Raw genomic sequence first — 24069 nt, 5'->3', positions numbered from 1 at the left:
TTTTCGCCCCCCCCCCCCCTTCCTGTTTTTGCTTTCCCAAACAACAAAGCACCTTGAAGTTGGAGCCATATATAGAAGTCGTGTAAATCAGACACGAATTAACACCAAGACGCTCAAACCTTTTCAGCCAGACGACAAAAGCACCGTGTGCTCGTGATTTGATCTGGGATGGATCGGTGGCAAAGAGCGTTTTCGCCACAAGCGAGCAATTAGCACCGCTTGCCACGCCGGTATGAGTCTCTTTCATAAAAAAGCCTATTTTGTAAGAAAAATAAAAACTTTTTCAGATCGATACGTAATAGGCCCAGAGATTTAAGAAATACCGTGCCGCACTGCCATATGCGGTCGATGAAGAAATGCATCTGGTTCGCAGCAGGGGGGTGCTTGGGGGGGGGGGTTGCGCCAGCCACGATCGATTTCCAGCTATGGCGAGAGGCATCGACTATTTAATTAGCCGTCGCTCTACCTCTAAAGAACGAGAAATGTACTTTTGTGGAAAACTTACAGATGATTGAAGGACACAAAAAGTAAGCCACATTGTTGTTCTTGATTACTATATTGGTTGTTTTTGGAACGATGGAAAGAAGCTTGACGATGATCGCCGACGGTGTTGCGGCGAGGACGTTATTGAATAGCCAGCCGCTGACATTCTTTAAAGATGCAACCGAAACTTTTTTTTTTTTGCTCTTTTCTTCCACCCATTGACTACATCACGCTACTAAACTTGCTCCAAGTTCTCCATCCTCGCTGTGAAAGCAACATCCAAGCCTCAATCAATCATCCGTACGGGGTTAAAAAAAAATGAAAAAAAGAACACGTCGGATATCGATTAGGATATCTGCAAGGCACCGAAACTGTCGGAGTTGAAGAAAAAAGGTGGGAGGGGGAGGATCCCTCATGGGTGGCTTGAATTCCCACAATCCCCCAGTTCCCCCAAACATCAGCACAAAGCCAGGCGGCTCTGAAGGTCAGAGGAGACATTTTCTACCTCCATAAATCATGAGGACTCATTGCGAGCAAGTCCAACACGTATCAGCATCACTGTGTGTGTGTGTGTGTGTGTGCACACGTACTATCTTCACAAAGGCAGGTGTCTGTCTGTTGTCGATTTTCTCTCTCCTCAACTCTCACCATTCATCTGTTTTGTCTTGATGTTGGTTGCCGCCCGGCCGGCTGGCCTGAGAGGCCCTCGAGTGTGCGCTTGGCCGCCTCATCTTATCGTGCAGCGTGCAAATATTCACCTGGCAAATAATCCTAGTCTTAACATTTTTCCTGGTAAATACAAAATGTAGCAATACCTACAAAAGCCGCGCCATAGACGGACGGGCTAACGATTAGCATTGGTGACACGGTGGAGCATTTGGGGGGGGAAAAAAATAATTAACATTTGTTCAACACTAATAATAATATAAATAATAAAACAATATCAAAAAAATACTAATAACACTGAATCCTAATTTGTAAATAACCCCAATACATGTGGACAGACCATATTACTATCTACCCTATAAAGATATTCTTTATCATTTGCAAAGGCGCTCTAATTCTAGTCGCCACAATGGAATAAAACAAAGATAATCGAGAGAAGGCCAAAGAATAAACTTAAGGTGGAAGTGCAAAGCGGTTTGCTTGCAAGCTTATGATGAAAAATGGTCCGATAAAAGATTTACTTGATTGTAGCAAGGAATTCTACAGAGCCCACTATTTGGACACAAGCCACTAAAAAGTCAATCTTCCATAATACGTCCCGTTGAAGTAAACACGAGGCGTAACACAGAAGGTAAAATGTGCGGAAAGACGGCCCCCGTCCTGGCCTCCCCCAGCCGCCGCCGCCACAAAGTGGTGAAAGCTCCCTAGTTAATGAGGTCTCGGCGGGTTCCCAACCTGCCCGTCGCCTCCTTGCGTGGCTTCCGCCCTCGCACGCAAAGGCGCTCGCCACCCACGCCGCTTTTTTGCCCGCCCACGTGCGGCGACCGATGGCGGAGGTCACGCGGTGGGGTTATGTTTGCGAGCCAGAGGTTAGCTAGCGCCTGACAGCCAGGCAGGCGTGGAGGGGAAAGGCTCACTGCTTATTCCATCCGGAGAGCAAATTGTTTGCTTTGGATGACTTCCCAATGCTATTTGTCCCTCTGAGCGTCATTAAACAAATCACCAAACTTGATTTTCTTGCTGAAAAAGTGTCATGACAGTGACAATATGCACAATCCTTTTTAAAACAGGCAACGAGACTAGACTAAAACGAGGGCGGGGAGGGAGGTAGGGAGGCTGCGGTGGTGCATTTTCGTCATGTTTTTGATTCAGCCAGCCCTAATGTGGCATAATCAAGTTATAATTCATCAATTAGCAGAATTAGCAGGCAGATTGGATTTGAGTCAAGAAGGTGCAGTGGAAAGAAAGCAGCCACACGGAAGAAAAAAGGTCCCGGGTGGGCGGGTGCTGCTTTTACACACCCCGGTGACTTTGTTTTGGTGTGGGGGGGGGGGGGGGGGGGGGATGCTAGCGAGGTGTTCTGTGTCATTATAGAAATAGAAAATAGCTTGCCAAAGAGATTCCCAAGTGGGTTGGATGGTAAAGCAACCGCTCGCTCGTCAGAGCACATTTGGTGTCGTTTAGATTGGGAGTGTTTTCTTGTGCTTTTAATTATGGACCTTCTTGACGCCGTTATTTTTCAGTATCGAATTGGGATCCCTGCTTCAAAAATTGAAGCTGTTTTATTGGAATCTAAATTCACCATTATTCTTACATTTATGCATGTTTTAAATAACGATTTACGATGAAGCCAGATTTGGAATCGGCGATGACAAAAACACGTTGACCAGTTTAATCGGTAAAAGGTATCGAAAATGCTCGGCCGGAATTCTGCCGCGGCCAATGTCATCAATTCATCACGATAAAATGAACTTTGTATGATTTTAATTCCAAGCCTCGCATTATGAACGCTTGGCAAATTTCACAACATGGCGGAAAGCAGCCTGGGGCCAAAGTCAGTTTCATGTCGTTTGCTGCCGTAACGGCTTAGGGAAGAAATGGAACATCTGTAGGGACAAAATACAATGCTCTGCTTTATCATACAATTACACGAATGTACTTGGGGACAAAAATCCATAGGCATGGGGAAAGATATACTTTGTCATATTTACAGTTTGCTTCTTTTTTTTTTTTTTATTTGAACGCAAAGCTCGGGGCGCCGATGTGTTTTGTTTAACCAGGCGGCGGCTGTTTAATTGTAAAAAGAACCTTTTGCGAGGCAATTAAGAGAAGAAAATAATGGAGAACCATTCATTCAATTCTGTTAGGAAAGAAAAGGAAGGATATAAAAGCAGAAGAGAGAGAGCGAGAGAGCGCAAAGCACCCGGCCGGAGCCGCCACGCCGGATAAGATCAGCCAGCTCCGGTCGGGCTCTCGCGGAGGAATTGCTCTCCTCCACCTTCGCCACTACCTATCGCTGTCCCACACTCACACTGGGCATTATCTGCCATCATTTGGTTTGGTATCAGCCTCAAGAAATGCCTCATTTTGGAAGCCAAATGGATTTATTTCCACCTTCAGACGTTCTTCCATCCCCGGCGCCACAAATGCTCTGAAGCCACCACACGTCCACCTGTCCAAATTCTTAAGCCGCCTGCTCTCTGAATGTTCCCTTCTCACTAACCTTTCCAAAACAATTCTTTCTATGACGTCCAAGGTCTGTTTTGCGTGCATCATGCGGGATTCAATTCAATTGTATTGCAGAGCATAGGAAAATAAGATGGAACTGTTGTTAGCTTCGCTTTGCGGCATGAATTCAAGCTCTGAAAAAATCGGTCAAGTTAGTTCACTTCTGTCTACGCATCAGCCATCCAACTACAACAGAAAGAAATATCTCCACACATCCTGTATGTGCCACGTATTATTAGGACTTCATACTCCCGTGTTGTGCCGTGTGGCGCATGCAAGGCAACGACGCCTTCTCATCAATTACTTAAGCAGATGCTCGAAATGATGGTTTTCTTTTTTTTTTGACCCCACTGAAACTTTTTCAGATGAAACTCTCCCCTGCAGCAAACTGACGCAACATAGAGAAAAAGAAGAATCCCAACACATACGGTATAGAGTTTTCTTCCCCCCTAACTTTTGCCTCACTCCCAAACTTCCCAAGGTCATTCACCCACCAATAAGCCACACACTGCGAAGACCATTATTGCAGCAGAGACGCATTATTGTTGCTTCAATTTTCATTACAGGGAGAGAGGGAGGGGGCGGGGCGGGGAGCTCTAATAAATGCGCCGCCAATCCCGGGAGGCCGCCCTGGCAAAAAATAAAATCGGATACATGAATAAACGATGTCCCTCGGGGAGAAGGCGGTCGGTCTCCTCCTTTGTAAGACAGATTGACTCCTCCGAGGTGGGACGCACCAGGAACGGAAACAGAAATAGAAAAGGCGGCACGCTGACTTCCTGTGCAGAGCAACCAACCAACCAACCAACCAACCAATCTCTTTGTATAAAAGACATCCTCTGACTGCAAGCTATCATATTTTCTCAGAGGTTAGCATTTTTACAACAAGAGCATATTTTGATATTCCGATGTTTATATCAATAAAGATGTCATTACGACATAAGAGTAAATGAATAAATACTTAAAACTTTAAAGCGATCATATCCCTCGTCACTAGTCGTGTCATTCCAAAGAATAGTAAGTATTTCAAAAGCATGCCACTGCTTGACAAAGCTTTGGGGGGTTCAAAGGCTTCATTTCCGAATGGTCAGCACCTCAGCGGTGAACGCGGCGGCGGAGGAGGGTTAGGGGTTGGACCATCCAAGTCAGCCGCCCGCGACCCGCAATCTGCCGTCATGGCAGATGGGCGGAGGTCTGCGATCTGTTGAGGCAATTTTGTGCATGGCTGCCACGGGCCGTCCTGGTGTGACATCTCCTGCTGCTAGACGAGCTGCAGCCTGACCTTCACACTGGGCTGGTGTGCAGCTGTGCGCCACACGCACACACAACCCCCCCACACACGCACACACTCTGACTCTCAGTGGAAACTCCCACAGGGGGAAGAAGGCGGAAAGTCGAGTTGGGTAAAAGGCTTCGGCCAACGTCTGGCAAACGTGCAGCAAAATGTTAAATGAGGTTCAAAAAGCAAAGGTGTATAATCAAAGAAAAGAAAAGATTGCAATTGAAACACTTCTAATGGAATGATGCAGAATGGACTTGCATTGTTTTCCTGTGTGTCTACGGCGGCGCTTATGTTAGCACGAAGCTAGCGCAGACTACGTCGTTGTTTGAAACGCTAATGCTCTGTTTTGTTTGACATTAGCCTTCAGATGAAAGTGACAATAAGCAGGCACCCGCTAATACCGTACAATTTCCACCATTTGAAGCCACGTTAAAGCCACATCGGGAGGAAGGGCAAACCCTCGTTGGTTGTCAAGTGGGGCCGGAGGGCTGAGTGACGCAAAAGCAACGAGACCGCTGAGGAGCCAAGGGCTCTCTCATTGACACGGGGGCCCGGACGTATCCTCGGGGAGATCCAAGCCAACAAGAGAGTAATTGAAAGAGGCGCTTGACTTCCCGTCTCTAACAGCGTACATACATAGCAGCGCCCGCCGTGTGCCTGGAGCAGCGCGCCGCCGTTAAGACAACAGATGGGCAAAGACAAATTTGGCTCCCATGATCTTTGGATGATGAGCATCTGATGTCTATCGAAGCCAACAAAGAAGCACGCGAAAAGAAACACATGACTGTAGATTGACTCGGATGTTTCATTTCACACTCGACGGGCGGAGACAAATACGATAAGCAGCCTTGGAAAACGTAAAGCCGCTTTGGCCAATCTTTTATTGGAAGCGTATTGCTCAGAACCTTTCGAGTCTCCAACCACAGTGGCCCCGGGTGTCGGGGCAAGCCTGGCAGCGTGGAGGAGGAGAAGCGAGAGCGAGCGAGCGAGCGAGCTTGTCTGGCTGAGGTGCGTCTAGCGAGTCCCGCCGGCTCCTCTTGTTACAGAGATGACAGCGTGTTTTGTTTTGCCACGCGAGCCTGGCGCTGACAGTCTGCGAGCCCCGAGCCAAACAAACAGAGGCTGCAGCCATGCCAGGTATCTCCACATCATCTGCTCACGCACGGACAACCGCGGCACACATAAAGAAGCAAACGCATTGCCTTCGAAAACATCTGCAACGTTGGCAGCCTGACAAGATTTTCAGCCTTTTTGCAAGAGCTCATATTTAAGAGTCCTTGTCCATTTTTTGGGCTAAATGTGAAAGGATCTGGCTTACCTTCACATTGGTAAAACAACCACGGTGTCCCTAAAGAGGGTAAAAATGACAATACTAGACTGGTGCTATGATTAGGAGGTGCAAAATTGTGAACAGAGAATTCATCTGGCCAAAAATGCCAGGTTGTGCCATCCAAAGCGGCAATACAGCTAGCTGCGGCCTAAAAGCGAAGCGCGACGAGTCTCCGTCAACAAAATGCACGGACGGGTGCATTCATTCAGGCCCTTTGAATTATTATTATAAGCGACTTCTTTGACAAGTTTACTGTTTGAATAAAAATGATGATCGCTCAAATCCACTTCCTTCCCTCTCCCTTAAATAAGAATAACCATGCACCCCCCAAGAAATCTTGCTGGTTTAGTGGAAGTGAATCAATCGTGGGGTTGGTCTCAGTGCCTAAATCCTCAACTCTGCGCAAAGAAGCGCACGCGGGCTAGCGATGGCTCCGGCTGCGCACATCATCAATAATTCAAGCCGGCACTTAAACCCCAGGTGGAGGAACACTCGAAACATTCCTGGAAGAAACGCGGTGCGCTTTCCTTGGATTGACAACACACTTGACATGATCAAGAGACATCGCCCACGCTGGCGGAGTGAACACGCCTTTGTTGAAAAACAACAAAGGATCTTGTTATTCTCCAGCTTGTTGAGCTCCAACCATGCACCGGGCGGGCCGGCGGGCGGGCCGGCGAGCTAAGCGAAGCAAAACGTCGGCTCGCTTTTGCGCAAAGTTCTGCTCCTTGCTGTGCTTCATTCTACCACCCGTGTCCAAACTAAATGCTGAAAGACACACTGGCTAATCAGGCGCCGTTACCCCCGACGGCCTTTTCAATTGCTTGAGCTCTTCAAGGGTGTAATGCATTCAGGCCCTCGGGGATCACGTGCAAGCTTTGTTTTTTTTTTTCTTCAATCGCATAGAGCCTTTCATCTGCGACGGCTTGGCTGCCTCCTCGAACCACGGCAAACATAAACGATAGCTCGATTATTAAAACGCAGCAGTCGCTATTTCGACGATCGATTCATCGATGAAATAATAATAATAATAATAATTCATTATATTTGTATAGCGCTTTTCAAGAACCCAAAAACTCAAATGAGTTTGAAACAAAACCAACATTTGGTACGGAGGACAAACTATTTGGAAAACGGCACGCTAGGCTAGGCAGCAGTTGGGTCAGAATCGGGCCGCATGGAATATGGTTTTCCCAAACACTTTACCAAACAGGATTTGGGTAACTAACTATCTGGTCCCCGGAGCTCCAAATGTTGACGAGTCCTTCAATAATGGAAGACGATTGTCAGGCAGAGTCGGTCGGGGAACTGGGAGGAGCCTTATTTAGCCGTTTCTATTTCCGCATTTGCGCTGAAAACAAAGGCGAGGAGAAAAAGGAAAGCACCACTTGAATTATTCGGGGAGCTGGCACACTTGTTTTGAGCTTTGCGTCGGAATAAAAGAGGGCGCCTACGAATAATTTATTCTGCTACTCCCTTTGCCATTTCTCTCTTCTTCCCAAGTGAGGTACGCCGAAGCTCTTTGGTGCTTGGATTCCAAATAGTGCACATTTACAAAAGTTGAGAACACAGGAAGAAGGGCTTCTCTGCTTTAGAGTCATCCCGGTGGGAGTCCTCCTATCCGGCCGGCCGGGGATGTCTTACGTAAAAAAAAGACAAAAATCAAAGACATGCTAATGCCTTTTTTTTCATTCCACGCTGGTTTTATAATAACGCAATCCTCGTATTTTAAAACTAAACGACATTCGAGGCTTATTTTAAAAAGGAGTGATATTTACTTCATGTTGCTGAGGAGAATTGTATTATTGACCAAATCCTATTCTTTTGCTTGTTTTCTTGATGGCTGACGCCACCGCCGAAAGCATCTTTGGAGCTGGAGCTAATCAATGTTACCGAAGGCAATCTTCCATTGCTAAAAGTGCCTACTATTGACTAGTGTACCTCAAACCATTTTGCTCCCCTGGATGGGAGGACGGCGGCCATTTTAGGTGAGCGTTAATGTTTCATGCTCCTCTGACAAGGGGCCAATCCCGCCGTAATAAGAATATAAAGTCGCTTGTGATAGAATGAAAAGAAATATCTGTGACAAAGAATGGAAGTTGACGTTTGAATAAGTGCAAAAGGCGCGTCCTGGGAATCGGAGACCACTTTCAAGCCGTCCAACTTTCATCTCACCTGACACACCTTTCAACTTTTTGCCTTGAAATATTCACGGCTCGGATCCTTTGTCGCCAGCGCCGCGATTCCCCTGGGGATCGCCCTCCCACCATTTTTTGGGGGCTCAGCGAGTATCGCGAATATTCATGTCCCTAGATATTTGGCAAATGACGGCATGCTTTTTATCACTCAACTTTTTCTCCCAGTGCCGACTTTAATGAGACTGATGTCGACATGATGAATTTGAATGATAATGTCGAGTCATCTCTGACGCTTATGTAGGCGTTGTGATTTGAAATCTCACGTAAATTCAAGTAAGATTGCTTCAAGAATTTGAAGGGCCATGACAGCTTAGGTTCACAGACTTTGTTAGACGTTAGTTAGCATCTCACGCCGTTCACAGGAACTTAATAGAACAAAAAAGACTTCTTTTTTTTTATCCATCTCAGCAGGCGGCCATTTTGTCACTCGCTGTTGACTGACGGGTGAATTTTACTGCTTCATTCAAATCCCGCAAATGCAATCCTCTAACCGTATAAATATCAGAAAAAAATGGAATAAAAACTAAATACAATGCACAAAATAAAATGAACTAAATCAAACACAAACAATCACGTCTCTTGCCTGACCCCCTGGCAACCCCCCCCCCAGAAAAAGCATGCTAATGCGAGGGCAATTGCAAGTAACACGGATGAGCCCAACGCTCAGCTCGTAATTGAGTGCCCGCACGCGTGTCCAAACTCCATCATGCCCTCAATTTCTTGCTGAAATCAGCAGGTGGAAGTAGTCTTAACAAGATCATTGCACTCTCATCTGCGCTAATGCCTTCCTTTTCTGCCTATTGTCATCTCATCGGTGCAATGCTGCAAGCAATTCAGAGGAGGAGGCTGAGCGGGTCACGTGGACGCTGCTGCGTAAACAACCCCCGGCCATTTCAATAATGCCGTTGGAATAGGAGTCAAGTCAAACCTGGATTACAAGTCCAAAAGTCTTTTTTTTTTGGGGCTCAGCCAGTCTGACAGACAAATCAAATTTGAGTCATGTCGTGTCAAAAAAGAAAAAGTTCACATTTTCCCTTTGGCTACATTCTTGCCAAGTCCACATCTTGAGCGCTGCGGAGAATCACAAGGGTTGGTACGAGACAACAGAATGCCAAATATTTCGGAAAGCAAAAGGCGGGAGCTTGACAGACAGGGCAACAGTAACTATGGAAGCGGGTGCAGCAAATTGAATTATGTAAGCGACAAATAACAGATGGAGCTGGGGAATTAAAGTTCTGCCAAGTGGAACCTTCACAAATAGGAGATAGACGCGCTGTATAGCTCCATTTCCTCTCCGCTCGGAGACGCCTGGTAGGACCCAGATAAGCGCTGACCCATTGAAATGGAGATGATGCGCAAGTGGACACAATAGGACAACAATAAGACAACAAGTCACACAAAGGCTGCTTTCTAAAACACTGGCTTCGGAAAACATCCTCACATTCAATTTGGTTTCGAGGAGTTGGACAATCGACACGATGTACAACAACTAGCAAACTTTTTTGCCACAGCATGAAAAATGTTTGTTTGTATTTCCAGTATTAAAAAAAGCCTGCACTAGTAGTAGTAAACAAATCGTGTTTATAATCTGCCACCCCTCAGATACCGTTGGAAAAATAGTAGCCTGAAAAATTCAATCATCAGCGTGTAGAGCGCTGAGCAGCATTTCGAATCTCCAAATACGCTGCAGATAATAACTCCACGTTATCGCATTAACACTCTTGACCGGGCGCCACGTCGTGAACCCGGCTGGGTCCGACCGCTCCGCTGCGTGCGTGCGTGGGCCGGCGCTGGACTCTTTGGCTACCTCCCACGTACACAAACATCGCCTGTAGGTTAATTGATGACTGCGAATCGCCAGGAGGTGAAAAAGCGAGCATGAAAGGGTTGTTTGCTCCACCGTATCGACCCTCGGCGACCCGCGTTGTAGAGGAAACCGCGAGGCCGATGGCATGTTAAAGACTCTTTGGTTAGTAAGTTTGTCAAAGGAACCTTTTTTTTCCGAACAAGCTCGCCCCACCAAGACATCATTTATCACTTTTGAAATCCTCCGAGTTATTAATCAAAGTACGAGATCGAGATCACAACCAAGTCTGGCCAGAGGAAATTAGAAACCTGCTCGATGGTACCGATGATGCATTTTGAGGGTGTTATTATTTTAGGATGATTGCTTTGTGCGTTTAAGATGCGTCTTAGGGTAACACTGACATTGAACTCATTCACTCCTATTAGACGGCTATAGACGTTAAAAATTCATTGGAACGCAGCTGGCATCCGCTTTGTGCTGCTCCAATTGGTATGGTTTGACCACATGGGGGCAGTATATGCACGGAGCCAGTTAAATCTCCCTCGTAAACGGACGGCAGCGAACGAACCAGTTGTTCTTTGCTGAGGATAAAGAATGTAAGCATGTGTGGATTGTAATCTTGGTTTACTGTACATACAAAGGTTAACTGCACAGTTTGAGTTGGGCTCTTCAGGGTTGTCAAAGGCATTTTGTATTGTTTGCATGAATCCAAGCAGACTTGAGGCAAAGCTGTGTGGTTGTTTGAAATAGACAATGTGCTTTGTTTGATATTTATTTTGACGGTTCGCTTCGACCGGGAGTGGCAATAAACAACTGGGAGCCTCTTGCTACTTGTTATTTAGACAACCCACGCTTTGAGCCTCATATCCTAATTTGCTTTGTTTTTAAATCTCACTGATGTGAGCGTGGAGGGAAACTCGGGGATTAAGCAGTCAAAGTTAGCGATGCACAATTACCAGCAGCAACAGATGCTAGGCGCTAAAACAAAAGCAATTTGGACCAAATGTTCCCTCCCGTCTGACGTTCGGCACATTAGCAGCTCCGACCAAACCGTTCTCCATGCTCATTTTCAAGTGGACACTCAACGCAGCTAGCGCGGCGGCGTCTCATCGTAACGTTGAAGCGTCCAAATGGTCATCACGTCAGTTAATAAGGGAGCGCAAACGAAGAGCTGTGAATTGAATTGGAAACAACAGCAGTCGAAAAAATAAGGAGGCCGTGTTCCGCGAGCAGACAGTTTGGACAGATGGACCGAATGACTCCAAAAGGTCGACAGAAAGTTTGAGGGCATCTGGTGGTCGGACCAAAAAGTTTGTGGGGAAAAAAAAAGAAGACAAAATTGGACTGCCACTCTGAAAGCTGAGCAAATGTGAGCCAAATGAGCAGTAAAAGAAGCAAAAAAGCGCAGCCGGTTAGCGACCAACGCGTCAACATTGTCCAAGCCTTCCGAAAAGTCAAGCGCCAGTTCATCTTCGCGACTGGCACGAAAATACGGCGAAAAGACGACGTGCTGCATTGCATACATATTTTTTTCTCTTGTCATCTTTTTTTGTTTATTTCCCTGTTCTTACTTCAACCATTATTGTATTTAGTATATCTTTTTTACATCATATATTTCTATTTATTGTTGTATACATCTCTCATCTTTTTTTGTTGATCTATTTGATTGCTTCTATTCATCATTATACACAGTCACCATAATAAACATTAGCATGCGCATACGTAACGCATTAGGGCCGAAACAAAAAGAGCTCCATCGCTCGGGGGTCCCGGAATCGATCCGGGCCTTGCCACCGACACCAGCTGGTGCGTGAATGATTCATGGTGAGCGTTGGGGGCGCTTAATGATGAAAATCGATGGAGAATAATAGATGAGAAACAACAGGGCAGATTACGGCGGTCGGAAGATGATTGTCCTTACGTTTCATTGGTTGCCACATGAGACGAGGGGCCCCGGAGGTTAGCGAAAGCCAGAAGCAGAAGGTTGCCACGTTCAACTTGTCGGGGTGCGAGAGCCCACCGATAATCTCCCGCTCCCTCCGTCCTGCTGCCAAACTAATTAGGCGTCCTTGAGAAAGGTCGAGAAATCCGGCACACACTTTTTTCTTTTTTTTTTCCCCTTTCCCGACCGACGAGCAAAAGGAACGCCAAGGGTGAAATCTTCACGCTTGTGTCGGGATGCGAGCGTTAGGCCCGAAATGCTAAACTTTGGCTAAACTTCCTTAAAACCGATTTACGGGAAGCGGAATTTAATTTAGCCGACACCCGAAACCATTACGGGGCCATACGGTAAGCGCTAACTCGGGCATGAATATGAATGATGGAACACCAAACTAATGCAGTCGGTCGGGGATAATAAAAGCAGAGACTGAATCAATAGCGAGGAGTCACGCTGGCACTTTTCCACGGCGAGGTAAGGCGAGGTCAGTTGGTTAACGGCGCTCGTTTCATTTAGGGCAATTACCGCCGCTTTGGCGAGCAGCAATATTGCATATTAGCGCCATCGTCTGTTTCATCATATTTATTGCCTCGTATAGAATTACAGCGAGATGAGCATTTGGCTCTCCGGGGGCGGGCTTTTCGTGCTCGAATATAGGGATGGATATTCAATGTTGCCAGTGAGAGTATTCACCCTGTTACCGGTAACTCTAGTCATTTACAATAACATGTTTTTGTTGTTGACAAAACGACACCCATCACAAAAGATCTGGACAAAAACTACTCCCACAAGAGATTTGATGACGTCCGATTTGTTACTTTTTGCACTTGCTCATCCCGAGTTAAATATTGGACCCCGGCGGCCAAGCAACTTGTGAGCAAAACCGAAACTATCTTTACGGCCACGCCAAACAGAAGCGCACGTGTCTTTCTCTATGCAGCGTTACTGCCACACGCCAAAGTAGCTCAAAGCACATTGGGGAGATGATGAACAGGTAAAAGGCCTTTGTCCTCAAAGATTTGCTTCAGCGACTCGCTCACATCCAAGTAGCTGTCCACGACACAGTTTTCACCTCGACGCTTTCATTAGCGTAGTCGTTGCCCTCCTCAGCCGCGCTCAAATTCACGAGATGCCCTCCCACGTAGGACTTTGAAGTCAAATCAGAAAATGTTTCTCTTTTTTGACACGAGCCTTAGCGCTAAAGGTCACCAACGCAAGTGCATACCACGGCCGTACTTATGGTCGGAGCCGCAGATGAACATTTGACTAGCGCGGCACACCTTACTGGACCAGGCAGGAGTTGGCCGGCAGGAGGTGTTGAGGTAATCCCCCGCGGCTTTTAATAAACTAATATGAAAGCAAGCGCCGCAGGCAGCGGGAGGAGAAGCAATCTTCATCGGTCGCCTTGCCAAAGATAGGGAGGCTCGTTTTCCATTAGAGGAAACAGTGTGTTGCTGTTGCCATCGGAGATACGTATATTTCTTGATTCAATCGGTTTTATCAGCCTGTGAATTCTCACGAGAATTTTTTGTGTCTTAAAGTTAAATCCGAGTCTTGACGCTCACAAAAATGGCAGGCACACTGCAGTGAATGTGTGCCAAAATACAATCAAATAAAGCAAAAATGTTTTTGCTGATCATTTGTCTGAATCGTAGTCAATTCTTGCCTCCATTGTTAGAAGTGAAGAAATAAAAGCCGACAACATTTCCCCCTACCTGCCTCCCTCCATATGCTACAAGCAAATTCTTTTTAATTATCACTCTTCATTTGGCTGACTGAGCCTTTTGTTTGGGCCCATTACGGGTCACCGAGGAGGGCGTTCTCGGCGCTCCGCATCGACCTGGAGCCTCCCTTCCGTATGCATCATTAACTCCAACATGACGTCTCGAGTTGCTTATTATTGGACGAGGGTTTTTTGTCGCTGCTGGTGTCGGTGAGGAAACGGCGCAAAGTGACGTCTGAGCAGTTGTCTTGGCTGACCTTCACCTTTATCCCCCTCAGCGTGGTTCCCCCTGCCATGCTTCTCTCACCCTTTGAGCCCTTCGCATTCCCCTCCCTGACTTTGAATTTGGGCTGGCCAGGCTCAGTCCCCTTTTCCATCCATCTTTCCTATTGAAGGCGAGATAGAGCATGCGGGGAAGGTAATTGCGGCGTCCATGGAGGATTCGGCTGGGTCTAATCCAGTCAAAACGACAGTAATCCACGGCTTATTCGCACAAGTCGCCCGATTGTGGGGTTGTCGTTTTTTTTCCCTTCAATCAATTTTCAATAACGTGCTAAAAATCACACCAATTTGTGGTTTTGATGTAAGGGAGGAAAATAAGGGTAGGAGAAAGGAAGGTGAGATGGAAAGAGGGAAAAATTGCTCCCCCAAAACTCGCATATCAAATAAGTCATCGATTCCCAAAACTGGTGGTGATCAATTGCCATTTCCAAGTCGGTGGTCTACGGGCGCATGCGCAGCAGGGCTCTCGCTCGCTCGACCAAGTTAGCGGTAGCTTTTGCCACTTATTTTTGTTCTCCTCCAAACAGGCCTCATCCCCCCCCGGGGACTTGTGCAACTCCGCCTCTGTTACTTTCTGCGTGGTTGATGTTGTGGCTTCAAGAAGGTCCTCTGAAGTCCTGAGCTCCTCAGAGCTAATGCAGCGTGGAGCCGAAACCCATCAGGCAACAAAAGGACTACGGTAGCACCAGCTCTCCCGTTTAGAAAATAAAAAAATAAATACCCGGCGCGACTTTGAGCAAAAACAGAACGGCTCGGAGGCCTATTTTAGATAAGGCCGGCTTTTAATGTCTAATGCGCGCTGCCAAGCGGGGCTGGCTGACGAGCGGTAAAAACAAGGCCTTCAAACGAGCAGCAATACACGCTAGCGCGCTTGAAGATGGATGTTTTGCCTGCCTGCATGGATGAGCTGATGTAATTGGAATAAAAATGCACTCGCTCGCACCGGAGTATCGTAGAGACAACGGCGAGTGATTAGAAGTTGCTGTGCCGTTTAATGTCAGCGGGAATCCACTGTTTGAGTTGTAGTATGATGCTGAGATCGCTGCGAGAAAGGTCGGGCTTCCAGATTTACTACTTGTATGCTTTTTTCGAAGATATCCCCACAAACCGATAGGTGGCGAGATAGAGCTACTAGCTAGTTAAAACTAGCAATAGCTTTCCATATAGATCGATACAGAGACATATGTAGATCGATAGATAGCTAGACCCTAGCTTGCTAGCAATCCAGCTATCCAGATAGTGATGGATTGATAATGAAATTTGAAATCATTTCATCGGCGGGCATTGAGTGATGAGCTTGATAACGAAACAATTTCAACTTGTAAGTCAAGCTACCAATGAATATATTTGGTTTGTCCCCACAATGTTCACACTGGCACACAAATCAAGATGAGGTAGCTCGCGCTGTTGGTTGGTCCAATCTCAACCGATGCTATCACCTGCGGCTTTCACGCCGCAAACTGGCCCAGTGGAAACAAGCGATAGATAACCATCTGGCGCACTGATGCGAAGTGACCAATTGGAGGAGGAAGTCGGCCAGGAGGGGGCCTCCTCTCCTCGCATGGCGGCTAGCTAACAAGGGCGTGTCGCAGGAAGCATTCAGTTGATTCGTTAAGCCTGTGGTCTTTTTCCATAGGACGTTTTATTCCCTGGCAGCCAGCCGCCATTGTCCATCCCGCATTAACACTCAACTCTGCTTTCTGTCTGCTGCTGAATATTTCAATATAGCTCTGCTTATCTGGCGGCCCCTGTGACCCGAGCGAGGCGAAAGATGCGCATGGCAGCTTTTGCAATGGATACTAGACACGCAGCCATATCGAGAAGTGAAGAACTTTGCCCGGGGGTGAGCGAGCGCATCAATAGCGCGCGCGTCAGCCGACCGACCGTTCGTGGACAGCCGTCAAATTCCATCCAGCGCTGGTTGGAAAATAGACTTTTTATCGCAAAGTCAAATCAAAAGGAGAATAGAAGTTCATGGGGGGGAAAGCAGAAGAGTTTTCACAATAATGGATTGGCTATGATAGAGTGCCGTACCATATGAAGGAGGATGAGGCTCACAAATGAAAAAATCGTACCAGCCTGAAAATGGTTTGAAATAAGAGTGCAGTCCGGACAAAATGAACTTACCTGAAAAGAGCCATTTCTGGCTAGAGGTCAAATGTTTGAGAATTGTTTCAAAAGATAAAAAAGAATCTGCTTGTACTGCAGTACTGCGATCAATTAAGAATGTTACAAACAAAAAAACATTTGATTTGGGTCTTTTTAGTCATTTTTGAGTCATTCTTTTAGTACATGTTGTACTTGTTTGGAACAAAAGTCCAAATTTCAATTTTGAAAAAGTGAACCGACTCACCCTCCACATTGCATCAGTTGACAGAATCCTTCAATTCCCTCTATATATAGCGAGTGGACGCTCATGGCCAATCTTTTCTTTTCTTTTCCTCCAGGATTGCCTCCAGCCTTCCCATAACCTTGGAAAGAATAAGCAGTAGAAAATGGATGAATTCTTTTTCTTTGGTCCCTCTAGGACCACCGTACATTCCCCTTTGTGTGGCAATGCAAAATGTAGCTCACTGTACGTGGAATGTTTTGGGCTCGTGATTATTTTTCACCGGAAAGCTGGCAAAGGGCTGGAGGACCCCCTGCAGATGCTTAATTGCTACTATCTCAGCCTGGCATACTTTTTTTTTCTTCTTCTAATGTGTTTTTTGGAGGGACTGGAGATGTTGAGCTTGCGCTAATCAATAATTCATCAGGCCTTTGCTTATTAGGTCTTGGCCCGACCGCGACGCCTGTTCTGGTGCCCGTCTCCGAGTGGGAGGAGAGGCAAAGCTGCGAAAGAAGTGTCGACTTGATCTGGATGCTCCGCCTCTCCCGCTACACTTTGGTGACTTCTCGACGCCAAGCGACCCCGCTGGCATTCCAACGAGGAGGCTATCGCTCTCTCTTGCTTTTACAGGAGGGGCCGGTCACTGACAAGAACAGTGATAAGAACAACACTCGAGCTGCAAGCACAGTTCTGCTCCGATGGACGGACGGGGACAGTGGCCCAGCAGATGGCGCTGTTTTGCTTTTTCCCCCCCAGGTGCAATCGAGTAATCCATTACTAAAGTCGTCAAATATCTGGAGAATCAATTCATCATTTAGAGTCTTTGTGTATTTAACATCTGCTTCTAACAGGTTGGGAACAATGAGCAACATTTTTGCTAAGGCTAAAATATTACCGTAACCACGCCCTCGCCCTCCTACAAAAAAAAAAAAGAGATGGCCCAAAGTTCACATCTGCTTGCCAAAACTTCCACTGGTTAGTTGTTTATTTTTCCAGCCTTATCAAAAATTCCGCCTTCAGAATGATTTCACAACACGCTGAATTTATTATGGAGTCTGCAGTGCGTCATCCAGAGATTCGGCTTGTTGCGAAATGAATTCCTCTCCGACAATGCTGACCAAAAGCGAGCACTATTATTTGTTGTGTTGGAGCTCATGGTTTCATATCAATGCATCATATATTTAATAGAAGTTGCACGTTGTTGTTTTTTCCGCCACTTCTAATTCAAAACACACATGCACATTCCCTCGGGGGGAAAAAAAATCCCGCATCTGTTCACTCTTTGGGCTTTAAAGAAATTAGAGAAGAGCACCACTCCACCGGTGAATGTTGACTTTGTCTCTCGCCTTTTGCCACGAGGAAGCAAACTCTTCTGATGTCTCTGACAACTCTGAGTCATTAACAATGAGCCCAAGCGCTATATACGATAAATAAATAAAACGACAACAACTGCTTGACTCATTTAAAGTTAATTCTTCTCCGGTTTGTGTGTCCAAACTGTCGAACAAAGCAGGAGCCATTAAACATGGCGGCGCGCCATCAAGTTTATGTTTATTGCCGGGAATATCTTAATGTCGTATTCTCTTTGAAACGTCAACGAGAGGAAAACCAGTTCAATTCTTAATCCGCCATCTTGCGTCTGAATATTAGCAACTTCTTTTATTGTACTTGTACAAACAATTAAAGAAAATCTGGAGCAAAAAGTCTATAGTTGAAATGTTTTGTGACCTACGAAAATGACAGCCACAAATATTAGATGTATTAATATCATATCTTAATAATACAATATATTGTGATTGTTATCGCTTGCCACTGATTGGCATGTTAAGTAGTGCGGCTCGGTGTGTGTGTGTCTGTGTTTAAGGGTGATATAAATAGCAGCACTTTTACACGGCCGAGTATACTGTTGCTGTCGGAGGTTGTTTATGACGACCCCCCCGCAAAGCTCCGCGGCCCTCATACTGTCACATGCGATCGGCCGTCGACGGCCCGTTCTGCCGACACATGGCGGAAGAACAGATCGAGAGAGAGAGAGGGAGGGAGGGACGTACGGAGTGGCCAAGGCCCAGGAGCACCAGCAGTCAGTGGCGTTCCTCGGCACGGCCAGCTTCCAGATTGACAGCTGACTGGAGCGCCGCCTATATGGACGAGAGCCACTGACAGACTCTGCACTCCATTGGCCGGGCCTGAGAGGGGCGAGCTTGACTCCAAGCGCACATGACTAAGCGGGCCCAAGGCAGGTAGGGAAAAGGCCCTGTCACAGCCGATTAGCGCATCCCGCTTTCCCGCTCGGGGCCAACACATCTGTGCTGAGACATGGGAAGTGAAAAATCTGTGGTCGGCGGACTAAAATATGAAATGTTCCGCCTGTTAGAGCAACAGGGGCGAACATGACTTTTCGTGTATCCCGAGAGAGACACGTGTCGAGACGTTTTGAACAATAAAGCCCACAAGGCTGAGGGATGAATTTGCTGCTAATATTCAAGACCGCATCCAGCCCACAACTGCTACAAACTATAATCAACTGGATATCATTTTCAGATTCTTTCCTCAATGACAGCAAATTGATCTGAAGGCGTCCCCCTGGGCTCCGTACTTGGTCCCCTTCTTTTCAGCCTCAAAGCTATCCATCCATACATCCATCCGTCCGTCCGTCCGTCCGTCCGTCCGTCCGTCCATCCATCCATCCATCCATCCAAAGCAAAGGCCATTTGAAAGCTGTTTTCTTCCGAGCAAAATGTTGCAATTGTTTAGGAAGTATATTAAGAAAGTACGATACAAATGTATTGAGCTCAATGCTTGGGCCATCACAGTAGTCGCTTGCCGTGAAGGCATCTGAGGAAAGTGTGATGGGCTTCCTGTCGAGTGCAATGAAGAAAGCTCAGCATCAGCAGCAAACGCTCTTCATCATCAGTACGGCAACTTGTCAAGGAGGGGGGGGGGGGGGAGATGAATAAATGTTACATGCTGCTGAGGCTGCACGACGCTAACCGCACATTAAGATAACATGAATCACACAGGGATTAGGTTGAAGATTGAAGTTGGAGGGATAGACCGCAATATTTATGACTCGAACAACACTTCACCCAGCTATTTTTTCGGGGTCTAACTCTTGTTGATATGGGGGTGTCATTCCCATGTCGACCACTAGATAGTGCCACACATTCGTTTAAGTGTCAATTTGTAGAAGAAGACCGTAGTTTGGAACGTAAACACGGCAATGGAGGGATAAACACTTCTCAGTCTTTCCCTACACATGTAAGACCATTTTAGTAATTGATACACAACTTTGACATCTTTACTCGAGCATGTCAAATAAATTGGCTTTCGAAGGCCTGTCTACGATCGGGACCACATTACAGGAAAATTGCAATTCAGATATCACTGCCAACAACAACAATTGAAGACTCATTGCTCCCCCCCCCCCCATCATTTTCAACCCTCATTACGACGTGCATTTGAAATTGGTCACTCAAGTGCCATTCGGTGCAGGGACGGCAGCGGTGGTGGCGGATCAAGCGCTGGCTGTTGTCATAGCAACTGTCAAGGGAACCCAGGTAAGGGCACTAATGCTTACCTCTACTGTGCGCTAGGCGAGGACTAAAGGACCACTCTCCACTCTGGGTCTCCGTGTCACCACAATGAATTGTTGCCAGTAATTACTATCAGCATTTACAATCTATTGAATGGTTTATATCTGCAACAATAACGCTAAAGTCCGACTATTCTGTATCGTCCGGTAGTTTTGAAATCGAGCCCCAAAAATGGGCGAGTGTGCTACAAATGGCTTTAAGGTGCCATGTCCTAGCCATGTGTCAGGTGTTGCTTGGGAGAAAAGATGCACATCATGGCGACTCCAAGTCAAAGGCAACAGGGAAAGAAAAGAAGGAAAGAGCGGGCGGGCCAGCTGTGTTTGGCACTTGAGGGTGTTCATGGGAGGCGGACCATTTGCACTTAATGCAACACCAGTGGATCGAGTGAGTCACGGCGACATTTAGGTTGAATGCGTATTGGCTCAAAGATTTCGGAAGGTGACTCATATTTCTTCAAATAGTGCCCCAATTATTCCGAAGCAAAAAGCTAAACGCAGTATTAGATGAAAAAGAAATTGTGAAAACTGCCTCAGCTGGCAACTGAACCAGCGCGGCATCAAAACTTTGAGTATATGGAATAATTTTTTTTTTTTATAATATCATAATAAATAATACAAAAATAAATGTGGAGTATGTTGAAATGGGAATGCTGTTAATCAGATGTACTGTATTGAGCAGACAAAAATGTGGATATGGAATAAAAAACAATACAAATAATAATGATCATAAGATATGGAAAAGTAGCTATTATTCCATCACTCACTTTTTGTTATTTCGCATTTTACACCGACGTTCCCGACTACAACCTCCCCACAAAGAACAAAGCGTGTTGTTATTTTCTTCTTTGAATAGCGATCCATCTTGCTGCCCACTCAGTCGGACCCGGCCTCTCTCTAATTAAAGGTCTTTCCAGTAAACTATTGGCAATACCATCATCCAATTTGTACTTGCATTTAATTATTGATTTGGCATGGCACCATACCCTCGCCTTCCCATTTGCGTGCCGGGCACGGGGCGAGGCCAGGCCAGGCCGGGGCAGGCGGGGGCGCTCCGAATAGGTCTCACGGTCCCTGAAGGCCTCCGAGTAATGCAAATATTAACATGGCTGTTTCTACTATTTGAAGCTGCAACAAGTGCATGCCAAGTGAGCACGCCTGCCTCTGCCTGCGCGCCCGCCCGCCCGCACATGCATATTCATGCGCTCCCTGTAGGCATTCATTACTAATCCTGTTGGAACGTGTGGATGTGTGTCGAGCTGGGAAGATGTGCAGACACATACGGGAGGGAGTCTTTACACGGCCAATTAAAACATTCCATGTTCTATGCCACATGGGAAGCATGTGGACATGAGGTTAAAAGTAATCAAGGGTATTGACGAAGGTTGATAAAGAAACAGTCATTGTTACGATTGGGAAAGGCTTTGGATCATTTCAACCGGTGCTCCGCTCCGTCCGACTCGACCTTTTTAAAGCTTCAGTGATTATTGGTGAAAGAAAGAACAAGCGAGGAGATATTGTATTTTCAAATATTGTATTAGGTAAATCATCTCTTATTTTTAAGTATATTTAGAGCTATTATGTAGTATATTTGTTATATTTATTATATATTATGATATTTATAGCATATATTCGTTTAATATATGATTTATTTACGCGATATAAAACGTCATCCCTTTGAGCCGAGTAGAAGAACGGGATCGGAAAATGAAGGCGGAGCCCGACACCTGTTTACGTCACTCGTGTAAAAGTTCCGATTTATTTTTGAAGTAAAAATGGATTTGGCTCCAAATGACTGAAAACATCTTTCATGTACGGTTGAACTGCCATGAGTTTGCGCTTGGGGGAATCAAATGCAATTTGGGCTGAAATGGTAAATAGATGATCAAATTGTTTACAGGCATTAAATCAGAATTAGAAATCCAAGTGAGCCGATGACGCTGGGAATCATCTGCCCCGTCTTCTTCTTTTCCCGGCTAACCCGGCCGGAGGTGTCGGGCTTCATCCTCCGCCTTCCCGCCGGAGGTGATCTCGCCCGGTTTGATAAATGATGAATTCCTGAAGGATGGCCCGGAGTCAGTCAGTCAGTCAGCCAGTCATTCGGCGGACAGAAAATAGCTCGCAGCTCACATGACGAATGGCCGCCTCGGCCCCCCTCACGCCCGCTTTGACCCGGGGGGGGGAACAATGGCTCCTAGCTGTGCTGTTTTTGTGGCTCTCTCCCTTTTAAACACGCAGATGGGCTGTCGCTAATGCTGACAATTACCACGTCCGCCCACCGGATGAGTACATTTTCGGGGGATAGACAGATTTAATTCCTTTAACATACGGCCGAATTGATTGTTACTTTGGGAAACATTCATTAAAAGACGCGACGTTTCCTGGCAAGCTGCACGCTGATGGAGAGCAGATCATTAGAAGGCCTTTGGATGCTTTTAATATACTCTGTCGACAGTGCTCCATTTAGCAGCGACTGACTCCCTCCCTCCCTCCGTCCGTCCGTCCGGTAGGTAGGTAGGAGGACCCCGACTGCAAATCACTCATTTGTAATCAGCTGCACTAAAATATAAGGAAACAGCTGCGGGGCTTCACTTTAGCTTTTAAGATCACCCGGTCATTGTCAGCATTTGAATGCTCATCGTAGGCACGTGAATTGAAAAAGGCCGGCCAGCGTCAGGGGAACAAAAACTCCAATTGTTATGAAAATGAATTCACATTTTTAGCAGGAGAAAAACATTTGAATCGTTTTTTATATTCTATTAATTACATTCTATAATTTATACTATATGGCGATGTATATATTAGATTGATTCTTATAAATGTTTTTCTCCATCAAAAAGGCAAGAAGACCCATTTTTGTGTAGAATTCAGCTGAAATTTACTGATAGTCAAAACGAAATCTACAATAGCGGTTATAAGTGGCTCCCAGGGCCATGTTAGCTCAATAGCAATGATCACCCTTCTCCGAATCAATTAGGTCCCTATTTTCCCCTCACTTGTACGTATCGACACTTTGATCGATGGCCTAACTTCAGGCTAGCGCGTGTAATTAAACGCAGCGAAAGGGAGCCGGGTCGGAGCGATCCGCCATTACAAATGGCTTCCTTTTCCCCGGAAGTAACACCGGACCGCTTCACCTTGAGAAAGGCCTTCATAAAAGTCAGCTCTTTGTTGTAAATGTGAATATAAGGCAGGCAAACCAAAAGAGAAACGTGTTGATGGATTTCAGCCAAGGAAAAAAAACACGGAGCTCGCAAATCCAGCGGCACTCAGATTGCATCTTCGACCGCCATTGATTAACTCGCTTAGAGGATGACCACCATCCAATGTCTGTGCAACATCAACGGTAGAAGTGTGTGCGTGTGAGTGTGTTTTGCGACAGGCTTTAAAAGATATTAAACACACTTCTCCTATTTGAAATGACCCGATAGCTCCAGAGACATTCGTTTCCAGCTCAGGTTGTGCTGAACACTCCCCCAAGAATAAATCAATCAATCAATAAATAGAAAAATAAACACAAATTCAAAAATTAATTAAAAAAAAAGGAAGGATGTTTTTCACTTGGTGTAAAAGAATCGTTGGGAGGAAGGGCGGGGGGAGGATTGTCTGCAGTGGATCTGGTGAGGGGGGGGGGGGGGGGCAACCAGCTAATCAGACTGCGCTCGGGAGAGTATTAAGACAGACGTGTTGAGGGGAAATGTGACACCTGGAAATTACACAATGTAATGGAATCAGCCAAGTGGTAAATGTAGCTTTTAAATAGGTTTTGTGTTCACCATTAACTTTCCAGACACTGATTGTTGGTGACAGCGAGGGATGGTCAGCGCGTTGCCCTCGCCGCCGCGCCCGCCTCTTCCGACGCTCTTAGGCCTCCACTGCAATTACGTACGCACGCGGCCGGAACTTTGGAAGACTTTTGGGCGACTTCCTCGT

General features: G+C 46.2%; 1 protein-coding gene and 1 long non-coding RNA gene across 3 annotated transcripts in view; one reads left to right on the top strand and one right to left on the bottom strand.

The window, feature by feature from the left end:
* The window catches only part of LOC133161142 (ribonuclease ZC3H12A), a 140649-nt gene that overhangs the window by 13107 nt on the left and 103473 nt on the right, over nt 1-24069 (bottom strand). For both annotated transcript variants that reach the window (XM_061289413.1, XM_061289412.1), the window contains exon 3: nt 16572-16689. The gene's annotated coding sequence lies outside the window, so the exon portion shown is untranslated. The remainder of the gene's footprint in view (nt 1-16571; nt 16690-24069) is intronic.
* Nucleotides 14761-18194, top strand: LOC133161144 (uncharacterized). The gene is made up of 3 exons (XR_009716016.1): nt 14761-14897; nt 16990-17105; nt 17178-18194. It is a non-coding gene; the product is annotated as an uncharacterized LOC133161144 (long non-coding RNA).

The sequence above is a fragment of the Syngnathus typhle genome, linkage group LG10 (assembly GCF_033458585.1).
Source record: "Syngnathus typhle isolate RoL2023-S1 ecotype Sweden linkage group LG10, RoL_Styp_1.0, whole genome shotgun sequence".
NCBI lineage: Eukaryota > Metazoa > Chordata > Actinopteri > Syngnathiformes > Syngnathidae > Syngnathus > Syngnathus typhle.
Note: the sequence above shows the minus strand (reverse complement) of the source record. Positions and strands in the feature narration are given on the sequence as shown.